The following is a 20,240-nucleotide window of genomic DNA, read 5'->3' as shown; positions in this document are numbered from 1 at the left end:
AAAGTGTGATCTTATGTGCACAGCTGGCAGTGCTGCTGCTTACACCATTTGATGGGTATTAGGTATAAGCTCCATAGATTTCTCTTTTCTGTAATTTATTATGTCCATTTTTTTTCTGGAACTGGTAGAAAAAGTAATCATACCAGTCCTTTCCCCGCCCCCCCCCCCCCCCCCCCCCCCCCCCCATATTTGAAAGTTTAAGATCTCAAAGAGCCAGGCCTTAAGCTGTATTCCCTCCGTTTTGAACTGGTAGTATCTCCATTTGCATAACACCATGAATTTCTCGGATTTATTCTTTTAGTTAAGGAAGGATAAAAATATTCAAGGCCTGTTGTAAGTTATGACAAATAAAATTACAGATTTCTTACATACTGAAAAGCTGAGAACCCATAATTTAGCTGGTTCAGATTCACCCTCTTCAAAGGTGTTACGCTGCTCCTTATTCATGCTTCATTTGAGATTCCAGCCATTTAAAGAATGTTATCCTTCTAGTATATACAATGCATTTATTTTATTGCACATACTTACTTTGTTATTTAATGCCACCCAGTGTTTTCAAGGTGATTTAGAGTATAAGTAACAGGGCAGTGTCAACTACTAATATCTACAACTTAAACCAGACCTGATACAGTAAAGGGAAAAAACACTAATCACAAGACGCTTGAGTGCCGGCAGTGGAACTTGCCCTTGCATGGTAAAACAAATCATATGGGCTGGTACAGCTTTGTTTTGGTGTGACTCATAGGTATGTTTTGAGCAGCAGGTGGCCTGAGAATGCTACACAGAGGAGCACGGCGGTGGCAGAGCATCTCTGCAACGGTGGCTCAGACCTAAACCAGGTGATGGACAGGAGGAAGGGAGGGATGGTGCCCTGTGACAGATCTACCAACAGGGAGAGGCACAGTCTTGGGAGTAAGTTACACTTAAACCTGAGGCAGTGGAGAAAGGGAGCTGTGAATGGCATTGGATGTGGAGACTCACAGGCCTAGAGCTAAAACCGGTCTATTTTTTCATTTGTAGCTGCAGTGCCTGTGCCTCAAAGGGATGTTTACATGGCCTAAGGCAGTGCTGCAAGTGGGAGACAGTGAGGGTGTGGGTGAGTTGACAGTCTTCTCTGAGTCTGAGTTTTCTGCCTGTCATTTGCTTCATATATAATATATTTCAGTGTGAAGAGCCCAGCTAGAGTGAATTGTTCCACAAAGGAGCAAGCTATGCTTTTCACCATCTAATCAATATTTCCTGAAGAAGTGCCAATGTCTACTGAGCAGAATTATGATATTTCTGCCATAAATCATGTCATTTCTGACCCTAAACCTTCCCTGCCCAAATGTCCTCTCTTCTGACAAGTGGTATTTAGAATAGGAGTATTAGCATTTAGGACAAGGACAGTGTGTGCTACAAAGCACATACTTGGGTGCTCTGCAGATAATAATCTCCAAGTTACTCATGATGATAATTTTGGGGAAATTCAGAATGCCTCAGTACATGTGCCAGGTTCCTGGATTTTGACCAAGAGGGTATTATAAATAATAAACATCAGTATTGTTGGCATCCGCTACAGCTAACTACCGTCTTGGACGCTGATTAGTTTGTGCACTTGTATTGCACACAGACATATACAAAGTCTAGATTTCTCTTGAAAACACTCGGTGTTTTGGTAACTAACAAAATGAATAAACATATAATCTTTCAGGAGCTGGCAGAACAGCATCTAGTTCTTGTTACCCTCTTTGTTTCTCTCCACCCTTTGGCTCTCACCATAATTGAAGACAACTGCTCTGGCCACTCAGCTCAGCATCTGCAAGATGAAGTTATACATCTTCCAGACGTGGCACCCAGTTGCCAGCACATTTCTTACCCTCTGGTATGCTTTGGGCCTCTGCTTTGGCCTCAGAGCTGTCTACCTGTCTTTGAGACTGCTGCTGATGCTCTTTTAGCCATCCATGGTGCATGATGAGTTCCTGTGTTGCTTTCTGTAACGCTATGCAAAGGGAAAAGAATTGGGAATGCTGTGAGACATAATTACATGGAGCTAATAGTAAACTCATTTTACTTGCAAACATATCCAGAGCAATCTGGTTATTTTGGAGCTTATGCCCAGCATTTTGCTGTGACATAGATGTGAGCTGAAGAGCACTCTCTGCCATCATGCTGTGGTTCAGAGTACCTGTGTATTTCTGCAACAGCACCAGTTGGTTTTCTATTTTATTTTAAGTGGAATGGTTTTACCAGAAAATTGTTAACATTTGCATAAAGAAGGTTAACTCTTTTAAGTGGCTTCATGCCATTAAATAGGAATGTAACCACTTCAGTATAGCAGTTTGTCCACGGAGAGGAAAAATAACCCTTCAAAACCCTGGCACCAGTTCCGCGTTAGAGCTAAATTACTGTAGCAGATTGAAATGACAAGACTCACATTTTTAAATGAGCATGTAAACGAGACATGTGCCCAGAATGACATGGGACAGGAATCCTAATTTGCACATATGCCTTGGGATTTGTGCATACACACAAAAAATAAAATATTAAAAAATAATCTGGCGAAGAATACATAATACAAGACTGAAAGGATGAGTTTAATATTCTTACACCAGTGGTGTGTGAGAAGACTTAAGCAGATTTTAAATATTCAGTGTTCTCTTTAATAGGCAGTACTGGGACAGCTGAGGATGGTTCATCACAAATGACCAAGGAAACCTGTTATGGCACATATGTATAGAGTATATAAAGTGTAGAGCATTTATATATAAATATATTCTGGAGTAGAAGCCTCTTAGCTGTCTTTTATAGCTTTCTAGATGCACTGCAAGTGATTGGACAGCCTGCATTTATTGGGCAGGTCTCTCCTGTCTCAGCAGGCAAAACACGGGATGTTATTTTGTCCCAGAGTGCAGCAGTGCATCACATAATTTGAAACATTTCCTGTTGTTTTCCATTTCAGGTGATGTGTCCAGTAGTGTTGCTTTATGAACAGCTCTTTAGGGGCCCGTTAGGTTCAGCCAGCTCTGTTTGTGCTTTCCTGCACGCTCAATGAGAGAAGCTGGGCAGCCTCAGCGAGGCTGAGGACAGCTGGGCTGTGGCAGACTGTGCCTGGCTGAGGATATAGTATCCTACTACACACCAAGGAGTTTTCTTTGTGACAAATTCAGGCACTGTAATTTTTTTTTTTTTTTTTTTTTTTTTTTGCCAGGCATGAAAAAACACCTGTTTGAATTATGGCGATCTGGTTGTTCTGGAGCACTGGGTATGCGGGGGGGCACAGTGACAGCTGAGGCTGTATGGTTCAAGGGAGGGGTTGAGCCTGGTGCTGGTGCCATGCGGAAGCCCCACTTCTGCCACCACAGCCAGCCTCAGCCATGATGAGGGTGGCAGCTATTTGGCTGCCAAGTCAGAAGCGAGACTGGCTGTACTGCAGCTCAAGCACTAATTAGTGTCTTACAGCTTGTTTCAGAACTTCAATGTCATGTTTCCACTGTGGTTTTATTTAATTGCTTTATATATATGTGAAACACTGATAATTGGATGAGTTGAAAACTTTCTTTAACATGAAATCCATATATTTCTCAGTGAAAAAGTTGTGGCTTAATAGTTTACTAACATGAGGCTGCCTGACAGCATTATGCTTTATTGTTTATAGTAGCTGACTTTCAAATATGATGGCACTGTGAAATAATTGTATGTGTGATTTAGTAGGAAACTATGAACAGAGGAATGGAGCTCCATCAATCTATGTATAATCACAGATGAAGTGACTGACAGATCCAGAGACCTTTCAGTTGAGCAAACTCAAGAGCTGTACTCTGCTGCTCAAACCTAGCTTACATCTCATACTTTTTTTTCTCCCCTTCTATTTTGCGGGAAGGCTGCACAGAAAGTCTTTGCTGTTGGTTATGTGCGTATGCGTATACTCACTTCCAGCCCAATAGCTGGCAGTATTAAAATGCACCAAATAATTGCTTTTTTAAAAGTTGGTTTTAAAGATCACATTTAAAGAAAAAAACCACACCAAAAAACCAACATAAAAATGTCATGGGGTGGCTTTTCCAATAACATCTTGAACTTGTAATTCTGCAGTGCTGTCTCTGAGCCATTAATGAAATCCATATTGCAGGGATGGCCTTGAAGTATTGGAGGAAGGAAAAAGCAGCTGCATTTGCTATCCTATAGCTCTGTTTTTCATTATGTTCTCTCTTATTTTTGTTTTGGGGTATATTTTCTGGAGCAAACAAGCTCCCTGGGGCTGGTCTGCAGTTGAGAGCAGGTTGAGTGGCTGGTGCTGGCTCTCTGAGGGGTGTCAGTTGTGACACTGCGACCTGTTCAGCAAAGTACCAAGGTGCTTAGAAGGGAGGAGCAGCATTTTCTGTGGATGAAAGTTCTGGCACAGGTATTTAACTGAATAACTGTGAGTATATTACCAAAAAACCAACCCAACCAGCAAAATACTGCCAGAATTAGCCTAATGATCCAAGCATTTTACATAGCTAATGACCAGGGCAGGTTTATTTTCTCTCAAAATGACACATTGGAATAAGATTAGCTAACCGTCTGCAGCCTGGTTGGGGTGTCTCCTTCCAGACACATAATTGTTACTGTCACCTCTTGTGCTGTATGCAAGACTGATGCCTATGATTTTTGCCTTTATGCTTTTTAAGAGCACTGGAGGCAGTCAGCCTTAAATTCTGAACAAATAGTGATGGCTTAATTAATAACGGACTGAAAAACCACAAAATTAAAGTATGTGTTAGAGTGCATGCATTAACTAGATGTTTTTTCCACAAGCTGTCAGTATATTTAAGACAAGTTAAGATACTATGGTAGAGACAGAGAGATTCCACTTAGATAACTAAAGCTCGGCTCGTCTTTGATCAGGTTTGCAAAACTGGATTCACTATGCTTTTTCCTTACTTCATGCAACCAGTGACTGTTTATAGTCATCGTGGTGGAGCAGAAGGTTGAAGCTCATGTGGATGAAGAGAGCACCAGAGAAGGGTTTAATCCCATTCAGCTCTCTATAGTGTGCAAAGAAATCTTCCTCCTAATGAAAGACTACAAAACTGAAACAAAATTACTAGACACTGTCTACATTTTAAAAGGATCAAAATAATAAAGGCACATTGCTGCTTGATTTTTGGCTCTCTAGTAACTAATTTATCCCAACCTGAATCTGCACGTTTGTAATGCAAAATGTTTTACTTCACATGAAATTAAGAGTGTTTATTTATGCAGTTTCATTTCCAATAAAAGCTATGCTTTACGGTGCATTATACAGAATGACAGCAGTGCACTGAATTGCAAGGTCACGCTATAGATCATACTTGCTTTGCCAAACACCCAGCAAGGAATTTTGAAGTAAGCTGTAGTAAGGAGCTGAGCAGTGAGCAGAGCCAGAAACAATACAGGTTAGAAAAATGTTTGTTTTATTTAGTGAAAGAAGAAAGAGTTTGACTTATTAGGGAGGCTTTTCCTACCGTATTCATACCGGGTCCAGGTCCTGGAAAGAACATTTGGGATGGAACTTCCTGTAGTTGACCCTAATCTGTCCTCAGAGCCTCATGTGTCTTCATCTAAACCGAAGAATATTGGGTGTGTTTGAAGATCTAACTAGCAGTTTATGCTCTGCACTATTACCAGGCTGTTGCCTTTTTCCATAACATATGTGAGGCTACATGTCTGGTGAAAGGTGCGGAAGTGTCATCCTCCACACGTAGATCAGATGTGTGCTACTGTGCAGCTGAAGCAGTGGGTCTAAGTAGGAAGATTGCCTTATTCCAGATGTTTGCAAGGGTGATTTTTCCTCCAGAAGGAGAATACCCTAGAACAGGGAGGGAGAGAGGTAACACTGCGTGATGCAACCGCTGTATGGGTTTGTGCATTTTCTGTGTATGGAAAACAATTTGAATATAACTTACCAGATGTCTAGAAGGCCAAGAAGTGCCAAAGCCAGCATGGCAGATAACTTCTGTTTAGGAGGAGTATAGTTTGCAGGCCCCACTTCAGATGTGGGACAAGAGAAGCAGCACTAATGGTGAAAGCAGAGAGCCACAAGTGGAGTTATTGTCGCAGCCATACAAAACATGAGATCAGACTAGAATTTCAGTATTGAATAGGCTCTTCTCCAGACGTGGTTGGTGATCTACACCCAAAGCTCTGAGGTGCCTACAGTAAACTGGCCTCCCAACAGAACCCAAGGTGAGCAACAGCACTTGAGGTATTTCTCAACAGGCACAGCTGGATATTATTTTTTGATTATAACTTATTGGTGGGGTTGTACTGCCTGAGCGGCGGGAGTGGAGGTGGGGGTGGGGCACACTTTGGACAGCACAGAGATGGTGGTGCCATTTAGAAATCTCCGTTTTGGCTTTGGCTCTACCAGGTTATTCCCTGCAGAAGAAATTAGTGATGGAATGAGGAGCATCCTGGGTGCAGTCTGATTTATTTATTTAAACACAGAGAAAGCCCAGGAAACTCTTTCAGGAATTGGCAGCAGAAGATATCTCCAAGCCTTTCTCACTCACTGACTTTGGCAGAACTGCCTGCTCCCTCAGACCTACTTTTTAGGACTCTTGTAGTAGTGATTCTTTGACGCGAGGTTTGGTTTGCTATTGCCTCTTTGTCAGGCAATCGCATCCTTCTGGGTGATGTTTGTTGTCAGATGTCATTGCAACATGGCACTGATGGTCCTGGGGCCCTTGCCTCACCGTTCTCAGCGTAGATCACTGCTCTGAATTCTGTTGGTGGCCTCATTCATGGGACTGAGTACCTGCACGTAATGCAAGTGTTCCTCATGTGTTTTCCTGAATATTGTCATCATTTTCAAATGGGTCAATGTCAATCAAGAGTGAAAGATGGAAAACTGGGATAGGAAAAACCAGAACAGGGTTTTAAAGGGTTGGTGATGGAAGTCCAAAACAATAGAGAAGTGATGGGGTGGGTTTCTCTACATGGATCCATAAAGGAGCTAAGTGGCTTTTGTAACTGCCCCAGAGGAGGGCTGGCTCTTCCACCCCAGACTTCAGCAAACCCAAGCAATAGTGATATCAGTGGCCCAAGCTGAGGAGCTTTCATAAAAATATGTTTTCCCTCACCCTTTCTTATTGTTGTAATTCTTCGCACAGGCTGCACATTATGTCTATATGCTTCTGAATGAAGCAGGGTTTTCAGGGTGTTGCACCAGGTCAGTCCCTCACTCTCACTAGCCAATGCGTATCTCCACTTCTCTTGCAGCTGCAGTGGTTGTCTTCTGTCCAAAGTCCTTCAGTCTCATCATGCAGAAGGGTACTCTTTTTCACCCAGATTAAGGGAACTTTGCAGTGCCATGGCTTTGGGGGTGAGCACTGCTGTCAACAGTCCGGTTGTTTGCCTTGTTCCAGCCTGCAAGATGACCGAGGGCCACAGTATCAGGTCAGGCGAGTCACAATTTTGCTGTTTCAGCCCTGTTGTGCTTAACTGAAATAGCTTAACACACTGAAAACGTAACCTGTGCTGTCCGACGATACAAGAAGCTATCAAGAAAGGGCAACCATTGTGCAGAGCTGGAGTCTCAGATCCATGCTGCAAAAACAGCCGCATTTCTCTGCTGGGCCGGATAAGCAGGCTGTGACATTGCTTGTGGGCAGCGCCCAGCTACACTGAGCATCCCAGTGCTGAGCTCTCTGTTAATGTGTGATCTATCCGGATTAAGGCTGATGTCTGGAGAAACTGGATTCTAGTCTGATTTCAAAAGCAGTTGAAAAGTTATTGTTGATGGGCTTGTTGGCACATACAAGGCAATGGCTGGCCTACCTTACTGCTTCACTGGGAGCTGTGGTCTTGCACAATACATAAAGCAAAAGCAGTAAATATTGCTGCCTTGGGGGACACCAGTATGTTTACTGGTTAGGGGTGGGTGGCTCTGGCTACTAGAAGCTTCCTTTTGAGAAAGACTTTCTCTGGACAGATTCACATTTTTGTCAGTGGTTACTGCTGGAATTTCATTAACTTGTCAGTAAGTGAAGAAAAAGTGGATCTGACTGAAACAGAATAGATTGCTTTTATTGAATTCTTCTTTAATTAAAGCTCTTACTGGTTTCATGCTGTTTTGATGTCATAGTTTAGATTTTTACATTGAATGACAGGAGAAGGGAGAAAAAAGAGGAAATGTTTATTTAATTCATGCTATAGAATGTAATGACAAGAGATTGTTTCCATACGTACTGTTTTTGTTGACCTTTTAACATTTGGAAATGTCAGGAAATACCATTACTGTAGGTCTATCCAGCTTTAATGCTACAATAACTTTATAGCTATTCACAAGGGAAATTATACGTTGCCTGAAACAGTGGAGGTGTATGCGAGCATACACACAGATCTCTTTTTCTCCCTCCCTGCCAAATAGATCTCTGTGGCTGCATGCAGTCTCTGTTAAAAATGCAACTTCTGTGTCCCTGTAATTTTGACTGTGCTTTCAAAGCTGCCAGGTTTACTGAGGCAGCAGAGAGATATGTTTCTGGGAAGTTTAAAGAAACTTAAAATAGTGCCGAATGCATTTTAACCTACTGTGATTAGACAACGGCCAAAATGACGTAAGTTTTTCCAAACACAGATGTTTACCTTTGTTTGTTTGGGGTTGTTTTGAGGGGGCCTGTTAAGATTCAGAAGGCAGCACTTTGATCTGTACGTGTCATCTCGCCTTTAGAACTGAGGAGCAGGTTGCAGTCGTGACTTTGATACTGCAGTCCCCCGAACCCCGGAGGGTTTTGCCGGTGCGGTGCCCTGGGACAGCCCCGGGGGCAGCTGGCGGTGTCACCTTGGACAGCACCAGGAGAGCGCGGATTGATGGCGGTCCCGGTCCCCTCTCCCGCAGCCGGCGTCAAAGCAACACGGAGACCCAAGAGAAGGTGGTTAACAGCAAACACACCGCTTGCAGGGTTCTGGCCTTGAAGTCAAGCCTTCGGCGCTTTGGGAGGGGCGGGCATTTTGTCCTTTGGTCAGAAAGAAAGAACTCAATAGGGGATGGAGTGAACCTCTCGCCTCAAAATCTCAGCTGAGGGCTTCACATACAGAACAGGGAAACTGAAACCAGCAGACACACATCTATGTATTTAAAAAATATTCTAAAGGATTAAAATTCATATTGAGAATGGGTGTAATTATTGCATGTTTTACAGAGCCCAACCACTTAAATGTTAGGGTATTACCTCTAACGTTATAATTAACTTTACAGTCTGCCCAGAAATATCCTGGACCTTCTACTGGCCGGTGGAGGAACGTCTTCTGTCTTCAGGACGATCCCAGTCGATTGTGGATTTGGTCGATTTTACTTATCATGCATACAATTAAAAGCAGTGATCCTCTAAAGCACCCAAACAGAAACGCTCTCCACCAAAATTGTAATCTAAACTAATGACAAGCTACCGTTGTTATCACTTCACAAGGATTTTTGAACCAAGTAATTTTGAAATACAGCAAATAAGTAGAAATTGCAGGTGTGATTTATCACTTTGCAGAAGTTTGAAAATGAGAACTGTGAAAACTGGCTACCCTAGAGTATCAACAAATCTCTTCTGTTGGCTGAGATCAAGCTCACAGCTGAAGTTTGTATGGTTGTTCCAAAGAATACATGAAAAAGATTTAGTTTTGGACACAATTTATTGAGATTTCTTTGTATATAGTCTTTTAACTATATATATTATATGAATGTGTTTTTATAAATGTGATCTCATTCACACAGACTAATCTGACTATGTTATATTTTCCTTTGTAATTCATTTGCATGATATTGGTATTACTAAATGTTAGCTTCTAGGTGTACTGAACAACAGGCTAAATTTAAGTGTTTCACTCATAATTTGCTAAATGTTTTTTAAAACTATGGATAGTTTAAAACGTTGAAGGGTAATGGATTATCCTGATAATGATGTAAACTGCTTTGTTTCTTATGCATTGCATCAGTTAGAGAAAAATCTGAATTAGCTTTAAAAAGTGTCAAAATTAAAAAAAATACCTTTCTTGGTCTTAGGAACTTGTATGTATGTTCACATGCATGTATATCTGTATAAATGTTTGTATGTGGGGATACACACACAAATGCACATATGGGATCCAGCTCTATGACTGATCTCATCTGATAGAAGAAATTTCTTCTACTTGTGGAAATCCAGTTTTCACAGTCTGTTTTCCCCAAATTTTGCAAAGATGTAAACTATACCTGACAATTAGGACTGGCATAGTCATGCTGTCTCTAGGTTAGTAGCTTGCATGTACTTTATTACTTTGGCTACATAATGATTTATGATCTCTAATTAAAAACTCAGGCACTGTTATGTGTGTGAATAGTAATAGACATGCTTGATTTAGAGGTGTAATGTGCTTCCAAATTCTTACATGTAATTGCTGGCAGTATCTATTGTCTTTCTGACACCTTTCCCATCTACATATTAAAAAGAACTTTCCATTTTTTTTTAATCTGGTAGATTTCTGATGAGTACAATTGAGCATAAAAATGGTCTTTAATACATCTGATTATCAACCTAGTGATGACCTACTCTGAGATAAGATTTTGTACAGGTTTTTCTGGATTGTTTTGCATCTGTAAAGGACAGAAGATTTATTGGCCCAGGTTGTTGCTGCTAGGGCCTAAGGCAGAAACGCTACTTCAATGTGTTGGCCTGTTGAGAATCCCTATGTGCTAGGACTGGAGTGATTCCCAGGCTGGGCCACAGACAGGAGAAATTGCCTGCTGCAAGATGACCTAAAGGGAAAGTATATAAAATAATTGCTTGGTATAGATGTCTGGTATTACTTGTGAGAGAAGCTAAAAGTTGGGGTAACCCTCTGGAGCCCTCCAAATTAGACAGGCAAGATTTGCAGTTGTGTCTTTTATAACACAAGCCAGCTGAGATGACTGCTGGGCTACAGACGGGAAGGGAGAAAAAGATGACAACCCTACCTTCTCCTGCCTTCTGGGAGCCAGCTGATGAACCTTCCCTTCCACATGTGCTTGTGCTACCATGGAAATTGCCAGGAGTTGCACTAGATGTTTAATTACAAATTGGACACTGTTTCACTTGATCCAAATCAAAGGGCTCATTTTCCCTTTGCAATCAGCCAAATTGAGCACCTGCTTAGCCAAAAGTGTGTTTGGCATTGCCAGCCATTTGTACAGCCTTGTTACTCAATTTCTGTGTAACTATGCCCAATTAAGAGCTTTATAGTTGCATTGCTTAAATTGCATAGAAAAAATGTGTCTCAAACAGTAGATATATGGATGAAGTTATCTAAATAAGGTAGCAGTAGCCGTCAAAGGGTCACAAAAGCTAATACCTTTGAGGTACTGAGGACTTGGTTTTGCAAAAATGTCCTCCAGCTGGCGGTGGTGGCAGGTACTAGAAGTCCACAATCCAGTATGAGATATCAGTCATTAAACATGAGGATTGCTGTCTCCTCTCCTGCACGCCTTTGGCTAGTGGAAAAGATAAATACCAACTTTTCGGCAGGAGCTTTTGTCAAGAGCTGAATGGTCTTCAGGCACAAGTGGTAGGTGCTAAAAGGGAAAAATGTGCATGATTTGATGCATATAGATTAGCAATGAGCACAGTGTTGAAAATTCCTGGCCGTGGGTCAGTTTAGCATAACATTTGGACAACATTTCCCTGAACTGAGGTTTCTTAGTCTGGAAATCCAAACTGGTGATAACAATTAGTTGTTCCCTTTGCTTCTGCCCTTAATTAGGAATCTGTATGGAGAGGCAGGGGTGGGGAGTAAATGAAAAACAATCAATCATTTTCAAACCTGTCAGAAGGTGAAGGTCAACTTAAATTTAAGCTGTGGCTTATGTTTGATTTGTATTTGATTTGAGCAACCACACACCCCTCAGACTTTAATACATCCTGGCAATCAGATGTTCCAGGGCTGCATTTTTCCCATTACTTGCCAGACAGCGGCCGGGTGGCTCCCTGCAGAAGGCTGTAAGGAACGGAGGAAGGTGGGAGGTCATCAGTGACCACTAAAGGATCAAAGTGGGGAAGCTGGGTGGTTGCATACAGTCAATCTCCTATGGCAAATGATTTTATATCGCTCAAAGTCCAGCTCTGGTGCAGTCCATTTTTACTGTTTTTCTAAATACCCTGACTTGTTCAGAAATGCAGTAAAAGGCTTTCGTCTCAGCCCATTCACCTTAAAAAATGGAAAACAAAATCCTCTTAATCCCTCCTTGGATCAGCCTGCACAATGAAGTAGCCAAACTGGTAGTCACAGTATTGCTATGGTGCTCAGCCTGCTGCGATTCCTACACCTCATCCCTCTTGGATCACCAGTGGGATCAGTCATTCTCTATTAGCTTGGAAAAGCTCAGAAAATAAGAACAATAAAAATGTTAAACGTGCTGTGGAATTTCATTCCACTTCTATAATGAGCTTAGCAAACCCTAAAGCAGAGAATACGTAATTTTAAACAGATTTTTAAATAACTTTTTTGTCAGGTCTCTTGGAAGAGGAGCAGAGCCGGCTGATGATACTTTTTCAGCAGTAGAAGCAGCAGCTTTTCTGGGCTTGATCCCCACAATGCTGACTGCCCCTGGCTTCTCCTGCTGTCACTTGGAATGGGGTGAGCTGCACCTTGTGGGGCCAGGACCTCTTGAGGGGGTGGTAAGGGAGCTGCTGGGTGCTCCTGCTCTCACCTATAGTGCAATGGTGGCAACGCTAGGACCCCTGGTAACTGGACGTGGAGGCAGCCAGCTGGGCCTTGCAAGGGAACTGGCTCCTTTTTACTGGAGAATGACTGCACAGCAGTAATTATAGATTCAATAATTCCTCCACTATCTTCAGCTTCATTTAATTCCCCCCTTAACAGATGTCTGCTACGGAGGAGAAGAAAAGAGAAGAGCTTTTCTGTTACAGGGATTTTTTGGGCACCTTAAGCAATGGCTATAAAGTAGAGGAGGTGGATTGCAACCCAACACGATCACATCTCTCTCCAGAGTCCTTCTCTTTGTTCTTAATCTCATTTGACTGGTAACTGCTCAACAGCAATCAGAAAAGCATTTGAAACATCCTATCGATCCAGCACAGATTTTTAACACAGGCCAGTCCAATTAGACTGTTATGGGTGGCCAAAATAAGATCCCCATGCTCTTGATAAGTCACATGAATAAAGTACTGGATGGTCATGTTGCAGTGAGCAATTTGAAACTGAGAGCAGGAAAGTTTCTAGCCTCAGTTTCTGTCTAGAAAAGCAGACAGCAGGGAAAGGATCTGCTGCTCTTGATTAAAAAAAAAAATAGAGCTGGAAATGAAACAGATTAAACCATTAGTTTATTTCACTTCTGCTTTGAGGAGAGCTATGCCATACTGCTCTGCACAAGGACACCAGATTAATCACCTTTTCTCTCCTTCACCTTTTATAGTGATGCTGCACAAATGGTATCAAGCTGACGGAGAAAATTATAAATACACTGTGTCTGCAATTTAGCAGCATTAATCACACAAATTTAGTAGTTTTAGATCGTAGTAGGTCATCCATTAGCTGAAAAGTTGACAGTTGTAGCATAGAAGCCCAAGTTCAGGCCTCATCTTCCCCTTTCAGGTCATCTATTTCTTCTCGGTAAAAACATCTGGTCATTTCAAAACTGTAATTTTCATACATTTTAGCTAACAGTGGAATGTTGAAAAGCTGTTCTGAAAAACATAGTTCTTTCCTGTGCCAAACCAGTTGGCCTAGAGTTAGTAAATGTTGTTATAAATCTTTCCTTTGCTTTTTCAACAGCTTTAAAACTACAGAATTAAATGCTTCATAAAGACTAGCCAGTGGACACAGGTTAGTATGCTGAAGAAGTTGAGCACGCAAGACCGCTCGAATGCTGCTCCAGTCACCCCACAGAGCTCTAGTCTGCAGAACTCCCAAGCTGCCTCCCAACCCCAAACCTTAGATGGAGGATCCTTTTGCTTTCTTTCCCTCCTCCCAAGCACAGCTTAATATAAGGCACTGAGTAGGGTCAGAAAGAAGATAAAAACCCCAGAAAGCCTGCCTTCAGTCACATATACGCACATTCTCCATTAATGTGTGTCTGTGGAGATGGTCTTTCTCACTGCTTGTCCTCCAAGTCTATCTTACCCCAGCCTTGTGTGTAGTCATAAATAGTAGGCTGATGGATTCCCCCTACAGTACAGCCCCCATTTATTTGCTAAAAAGAAGGGGGGGGGGGGGAAAAAAAAGAGAGAGAGAGAAACAGCAACACAGCAGTTTGCCAGTCCCAAAGAATTAGCAATATGAAGTGAAAATTTTGGAAGTGATGAGATCATTTTTCTACTTTTCCAAGGTAAATTTCATCCAGAGGGAACTGAGGACATTAAAGTTGTGCTAGCTGGTGTGCTGGTTTGTCTAACCAAACAACCACCCAAGAGCCTGGGAATGGCAAACCCAACTTATTCTTCCTTTTCCAACAGATATGTGATGATATATGTCAAGTACAAGGGCATGACACTGGAAGTGCTCTGCCCCCACTGATCCCACGGCACGTGGCTAGGGTGCACTGCGCACAGACCTGCTTTTGTTGGAAACCCTGTTCTGAGTTAGGCGTAGGGATGTAAAGTCCCACTTCCCCTCCACACAGAAGCCACCTGGCTGCTTCTCTGGAGTCTGGTGCAGGAGAGATACCATCCACTACACTGCGAAGGGTGCATGGGTCTGTGGGCAAACCAATCGTGCATTTTTAAAAAACATGTAGTGAAATACGATGACTCATTCAGTCAGGGGCAGGGTTCCTGGTTTGCTGAAAATTCAAAAACTATTGAAACTTTGGGTCTGAGCCAAAGCAATTTTTTTTAATTATCATTCCGGTTTTGTGGTCCTGATCAGGACAGCAGAATGGAATGTTCTCTGCTACTGAGTCCTGATGTGCAAAAACTGCTCATCCAGACTAGCAGTGCCAGGACAGAGCAAGAGGAAAATACTGACTGCATGGGGTGTCTTCTCAGAGCCATGACAAAATTTCTGGTCAGAGAGAGGCAGCTGTATTCCAGAAGAGCCCAGCAGGGCATAATACTTGTTTAACAGATGGAGGAGGAAAGTTCAAGTTGCTCCTCTGTGTGGCAAATCCCAAACAAGGGCCTGGCTGCCAGAAGTGCTGGGGTTTGCTCACTCTCATGTTCATCATCTGTCACTAGAGCTGTTCTGCTTTGTGTTAAGGATTAACCAACGCTGCCAGGGGACGCACTACGACCGGGAGCAGCTGCGGAGGAAGAGCTGCACACTGTGCATGGGGAACCTCTCCTTCTACACAGCAGAGGAGCAGATCCACTAGCTCTTTGGCGAGAGTGTTGACATCAAGAAGGTCATCATGGGGCTGGACAAAGTGAAGAAAACCGCCTGTACCTTCTGCTTCGTGGAGTATCCTTGTGCGGGGGCTCCATGGGGCAGGCGCAGCAGGCCCTGCCTGGGATGGCGGCTGGTTCTGCCCACAGGCCACTGCAGCAGTAGGCAGGAGCGGGCAGGGCATGGGTGAGCTGAAATGCAGGCTCTCAGTTATAGGAAAATTATCCAAGGACAAAATTATTCGGTTGCTACAGTGTCCATGGGAGTCCTGAAGGAGAGAGGGTGGTGCTAGGTTAACGGTTGGACTCAAAGATCTTAACGCTTTTTTCTATCCAAAACAATTCTATGATTCTATGAAAGATTAAAATCCAGAAGCTAAGCTGCAAGCTAAGTGTCTCTCCATCAATCTTTTCACAACAGTCACTAGCCAGTAAGCAGGTCTTCTCTTGCTCAGTAAAGGAGGCAAAGACTTTAGAACCCTTCATTTGAGAAAAACCCAGGACTTAAACACATTTCTTCCCCGGAGTAGGTAAACAGCCTCAAAACTGGTGTTCTGGATCAAGGATCTTGCAGGCTCACTTTTTCTGATTCTACATAAATTGTGAAATAACCATCTTTTCATTCTGAGGAAGTAATTTTTAGATGTCCCCAAAGTTATAGATGCTGTAAACCTGAGCAGGTGTTCTTGCGGTCACAGAAAATAGGAACCAGTCATACATTAAGTTAGGAAGAAGAACATGCAGAAAAATTGTCTCTGGCCCCTTCTGCCCGTCCTGAATGTGATGCCTGGCAGCCTGGTACCTTAGCCACTGGCCTGGGATGCTCAGCACACAACAGTGAGGTCACGCGTGTGATCAGAGTACAGCATCAGCAACAAAGGTTACCTGTTTCCTAACCCTGATACCATGATTTGCTTTCAGCCAGATCCCCTCAGCTCATCCAAGGCCTTCTCCAACCTTAAAGCTACCCACCCTTGGAGGGACCAAGAAATACAGGTACAGAAAGAAAGGTGTGAATCTCGGCTGCTGGCTGGACAAGCTTCCAGGCTCATGTTTCAGTAGGACCCATGCAGAAAAGCACTTCTTATTTCCAAGTCCTTCAGCCAATCATGATAAAATTGCAGACTAGCTCCTTACGAGCCAACGCCTCTTGTCATTTGCTGTCCAGGAATGTGGAAGCACATTCATTTTCTAATGGAAATGAATTGAGCAATGCCATTTGCCTGCCTCCAGTCCAGGACTCTCAACACACCGATAATGATATGGGAGAAGGACTTCTTACCTTTCATTTCTTCTCAGCCTAAGTCCACGAAGCCCTTATGCCTGTACAAACCAGTATAAAATGCTATTTTGCTGGCATGGTGGTGGTTTATATCAAAACTACACAGATAGATGGTGACTTTGCAGGCTGTAGGTTAGGTAGGAACCAGATTTTGGTTACCTAAACCACACTTCCGGATCCTAGAAACAGACTACCACCTTGCAGATCTGACCATGTAGAAGAGGGACAGGTATCCTAAGCCATCTGTTACCCAGTCTCCCTCACAGCACGCTCCAGTCCACCCGCTCTGAAGGCTGGTGTTCAAGGCCGTAACAAGGTTATTTCAATACTGCAAAGAGGTCTGACTTTGGTTGTATCTTGCCAAAATTTAATACCCTTCTATCTGAACTAGTTACCCTGTTTTTTCTCACTGCTGGGCTTTCTGCCTGGGCATGTTCACCTAAAGCATGCTGACATTGTGGCTGATAGTTATTTTGTAAGAAAGTGTTCCCCGCCTCATCCATCTTGCCTCTACCTTTGCCAGCAGTAGCCACCAAGGCTCCCCTTCCTCTTCCACATGCTGGTTTTCTCTTATAATAAAAGTTTCTATGTGCTTTGTAACCAGAGGACCTGTGCTGAATTTTAGAAGCTGTATTTGGGAAGCGTGAACTTCACCCCCTCCATCTTCTCCAGTGGCTGTAACCGGTGGCCCATTTATAGCTTTGTCTGTGCTGTAAGTGCCGTGTGCTGTGTGAGCCCCTTCTGCGCTGGGAGTGGGGATTCCTGGCCAGCGTTCAGGGCTGGCAATCACACAGGCTGTGACTGCGAGAGCCAAGGAGCAAAAATTCAGAAAGCTACTTAACAAAGAGATTGCATATGTGCTGCTCGACCTGAGGAATGAACAATTACTTTCCTGACTGGTCTGAAAGGGGACTGCTTTATTTCAGTATCAGAAAAGAGGTTCTGGCTTTCTCCCCAGTTGTGGGCAGAGCAATCCTTCATTAGTGATGCTGCATGGAGACTTGTATCAGCCCTAGAGTAAGTTCAGCTCCTTCAGCTTCTTGAGCATGTCCTGGTTCTTTGTAATTTTCTCCTAACACTCTCCATGAGGACGAAATGGCTCTCACTGTCAGTGAGGCAGAGCAGGGGAAGACGAGAGCCCTTGCTCACATCCCAGCGCTCTCAACCAAGATGATCCACGGAGGGTGGTCTCATGCATTGCAAGGGAGGGGCTGTCACTTTCTCCAACTTTTTCAGCCATGGCTCTTCGGTTTGGCCCTCCATACAGTGCAAAACAGAAAGCTATCCCTACCCACATGGTCAGAAGGCACAAACCAACACCTATGAAACTCAAGGCAAGGAAGTGAAATTCCTCCTTTTCATTACATTTAAATCTGCCACTTCAGGATGTGCTGCTGCCTTTCCTTTTCCAGCTTTCTCTGCTGCTAAGGGCAGCATCGCACATAGACCAGGACAGCTGAACCAAAGGAGCTTCAATCCCCAGCCAGACCTTAACATGAGCTATGGGTCCCCGCTCTGTTGAGTACATCCTTCACTCTGAACCCCTTGCAGCAGAGAACATCTCTTCTATAGCTAATGCTTTAGGTGAACATGGGGTGTTGTTTATGGCCAAAACTTCAAGAGTTACTACCGAAGTACCTGTCAATGTGAAGGGACCCATGGTGACTGCCAAAAAAGTTGGAGGAATATTCTCTCTGCGAGGGGTATCAGGAGGAATAGAGACAGTACCAAAAGGACTGGAGGCTGAAGGGGAAGAGATAGATGAAGTCTTGCATTCAGAAAGTGCTGGAATGAACTCAGATTGCTTACACGGCATTCTGTGCAAACTGATTACAAAGGTCCAAAGTTTAAATTATGGTGGTGTCAGCAACCATTAAGGTTTGCTGCACTTCAAGTATTTTAGGCTTGTCAAAATTCACCTCCTGCTCCAATACTCTTGAAAGAATTTCAGAAACAAAAATGAAAGTTAGATAACTTTTTCTTTTGGTTTTATCCCCTTGCTCCCCTCAAAAGGGGAAAAAATTATCAAAGTATCCTGGAAAGAGTTTCAGTTTCATAATTATGCTTTCACTGACAAAGTGACATTTCCTGTAGTAATTAGGACAGGCTGTGCTATCTAGAGACTTTATCTCTATGCTTTCTATGGGGATTTGACCTTTTTTCTTTACTATTATTCCTTAGCAGTCCCTAAATGCAGTCAGACACTTTAGAGAGTGACTGCATAGAAAAAAATAAAAATCCCAAACACCTAGGTAACTCTTTCAGCAGTTGTACCATAGCCCATACAGTTTCATGCAGCAAAAAGATAAGACTATACAAGCATTTAGGAACAAGTAGTATTTGCACAGTGATAAAAAAGGTACACAATGCCCTCCCATCCCCCTCCAAACATAATGAAATTGTTAATTACCTGTGGTGAATGGAATTAAGACAAAACTGGAACTTTGATGTTGTTTTCTTCAGGCAGGATCACTTACCAGAGGATTTAATTGACATTTGAGCCTTACTGGGGGGGCATGAAGGGCTCACCCTGCAGCACAGTGCTTTTATTAGACCAACATAGTGGGGTCACTGTTGTTGAAGTCTTAATTTTATCCCACTCCAAACTGCTTGGGGCAGGAAACTTCAGGTCTAGTCTCACAGCAGTTTCCAAAAGGCAGAACTCGGTTTGCCATCTGGGGCTACTCCCGAACTATACAGCAGCACAGTCAGACTCAGAGCCCCTTCACACAGGGAACACAGAGATGCTTTCCAATAGCGGTTTTCAGGCAGCTGCCCTCTCCTCTCTGACGAATGCAATGCTGTGTTTCAGTTGACTTATCCTCCTTTTGTAGAGCTCAAAAACAAACCTTCATCTTAACTTGGGTTTCCCCAGGTAACAAACAAGACTCAGAAAATAAACATTTGTAATTATCCTCGGCCGCCACTGGATGTCAGTGATTGCTGGACTTCAACAGTGGTTTCAGTAAAAAACCGTAAAGGCCAACATTTTCAGACCTGCCTGAGCCACAGGCAGGACCAGAACCAGGCAGTGCAAGTGCAACCAGATGGTGGGGCAGGCAAGCTGAGGACCAGATGTGCTGATCTGTACAGCCTTTGTAATGGCTGTGTACTTGCCTTTGCACCCATACATGCTTGTATGCACCTGTTTGTAAAAAAAACGTATTTTAAGACAGAGAAGAGATCTGTGAAAAAGAGGTGGCCTTTTGACTTATAGGCACATTAGAGTTTAATGGTGTCCATTTGATTTGCTCAGCTTCAGGCTTACAAGGGCATTTCAGAAGTTGTAATCTGAAAACATAGCATTGGCACATAGACACAAGGAACCCATCAAGAAAGAAAAGGCTGTTTGTTCGTGCCCAGTGGCTCTCCAGAGCAGAGTGAAGGAGGGCAGGAGGCACGACAGAGCAATACAAAATCTTGGACAGGCACTCCCTGATTCTTGCAGGCATAGACAGCACAGGTACATGGTAGCTTGTGTGTGCTCATCACAATCAATGTTGATGACTCCAGACTAAGCAGATCTGTTCCTACATAGTAGTTGGTCACAGAAGCAATACTCTCCACTGCACTGTGCTTTAAGAGCATGCTGGATGCTTCCCCTACAGATTGCTAAGTCTATAACTGGGGAAAAAGATGTAAATGGAAACACTTGAAGACTGATCTGTTAA

At 43.1% G+C, this 20,240-nt stretch overlaps 1 long non-coding RNA gene across 1 annotated transcript in view; it reads left to right on the top strand.

Annotated features, from left to right (window-relative positions):
• LOC119147658 overlaps positions 1-19,182 on the top strand; it is a 30,728-nt gene extending 11,546 nt beyond the window's left edge. Inside the window, exons 2-4 of the long non-coding RNA XR_005104102.1 lie at positions 7,225-7,401; positions 8,675-8,876; positions 12,458-19,182. This is a non-coding gene — a long non-coding RNA (uncharacterized LOC119147658). The remainder of the gene's footprint in view (positions 1-7,224; positions 7,402-8,674; positions 8,877-12,457) is intronic.
• The last annotated feature ends 1,058 nt before the right edge of the window (positions 19,183-20,240 follow it).

This window comes from Falco rusticolus, chromosome 4 (assembly GCF_015220075.1).
Source record: "Falco rusticolus isolate bFalRus1 chromosome 4, bFalRus1.pri, whole genome shotgun sequence".
Lineage (NCBI taxonomy): Eukaryota > Metazoa > Chordata > Aves > Falconiformes > Falconidae > Falco > Falco rusticolus.
This window is presented reverse-complemented; position numbering and strand designations above follow the sequence as displayed.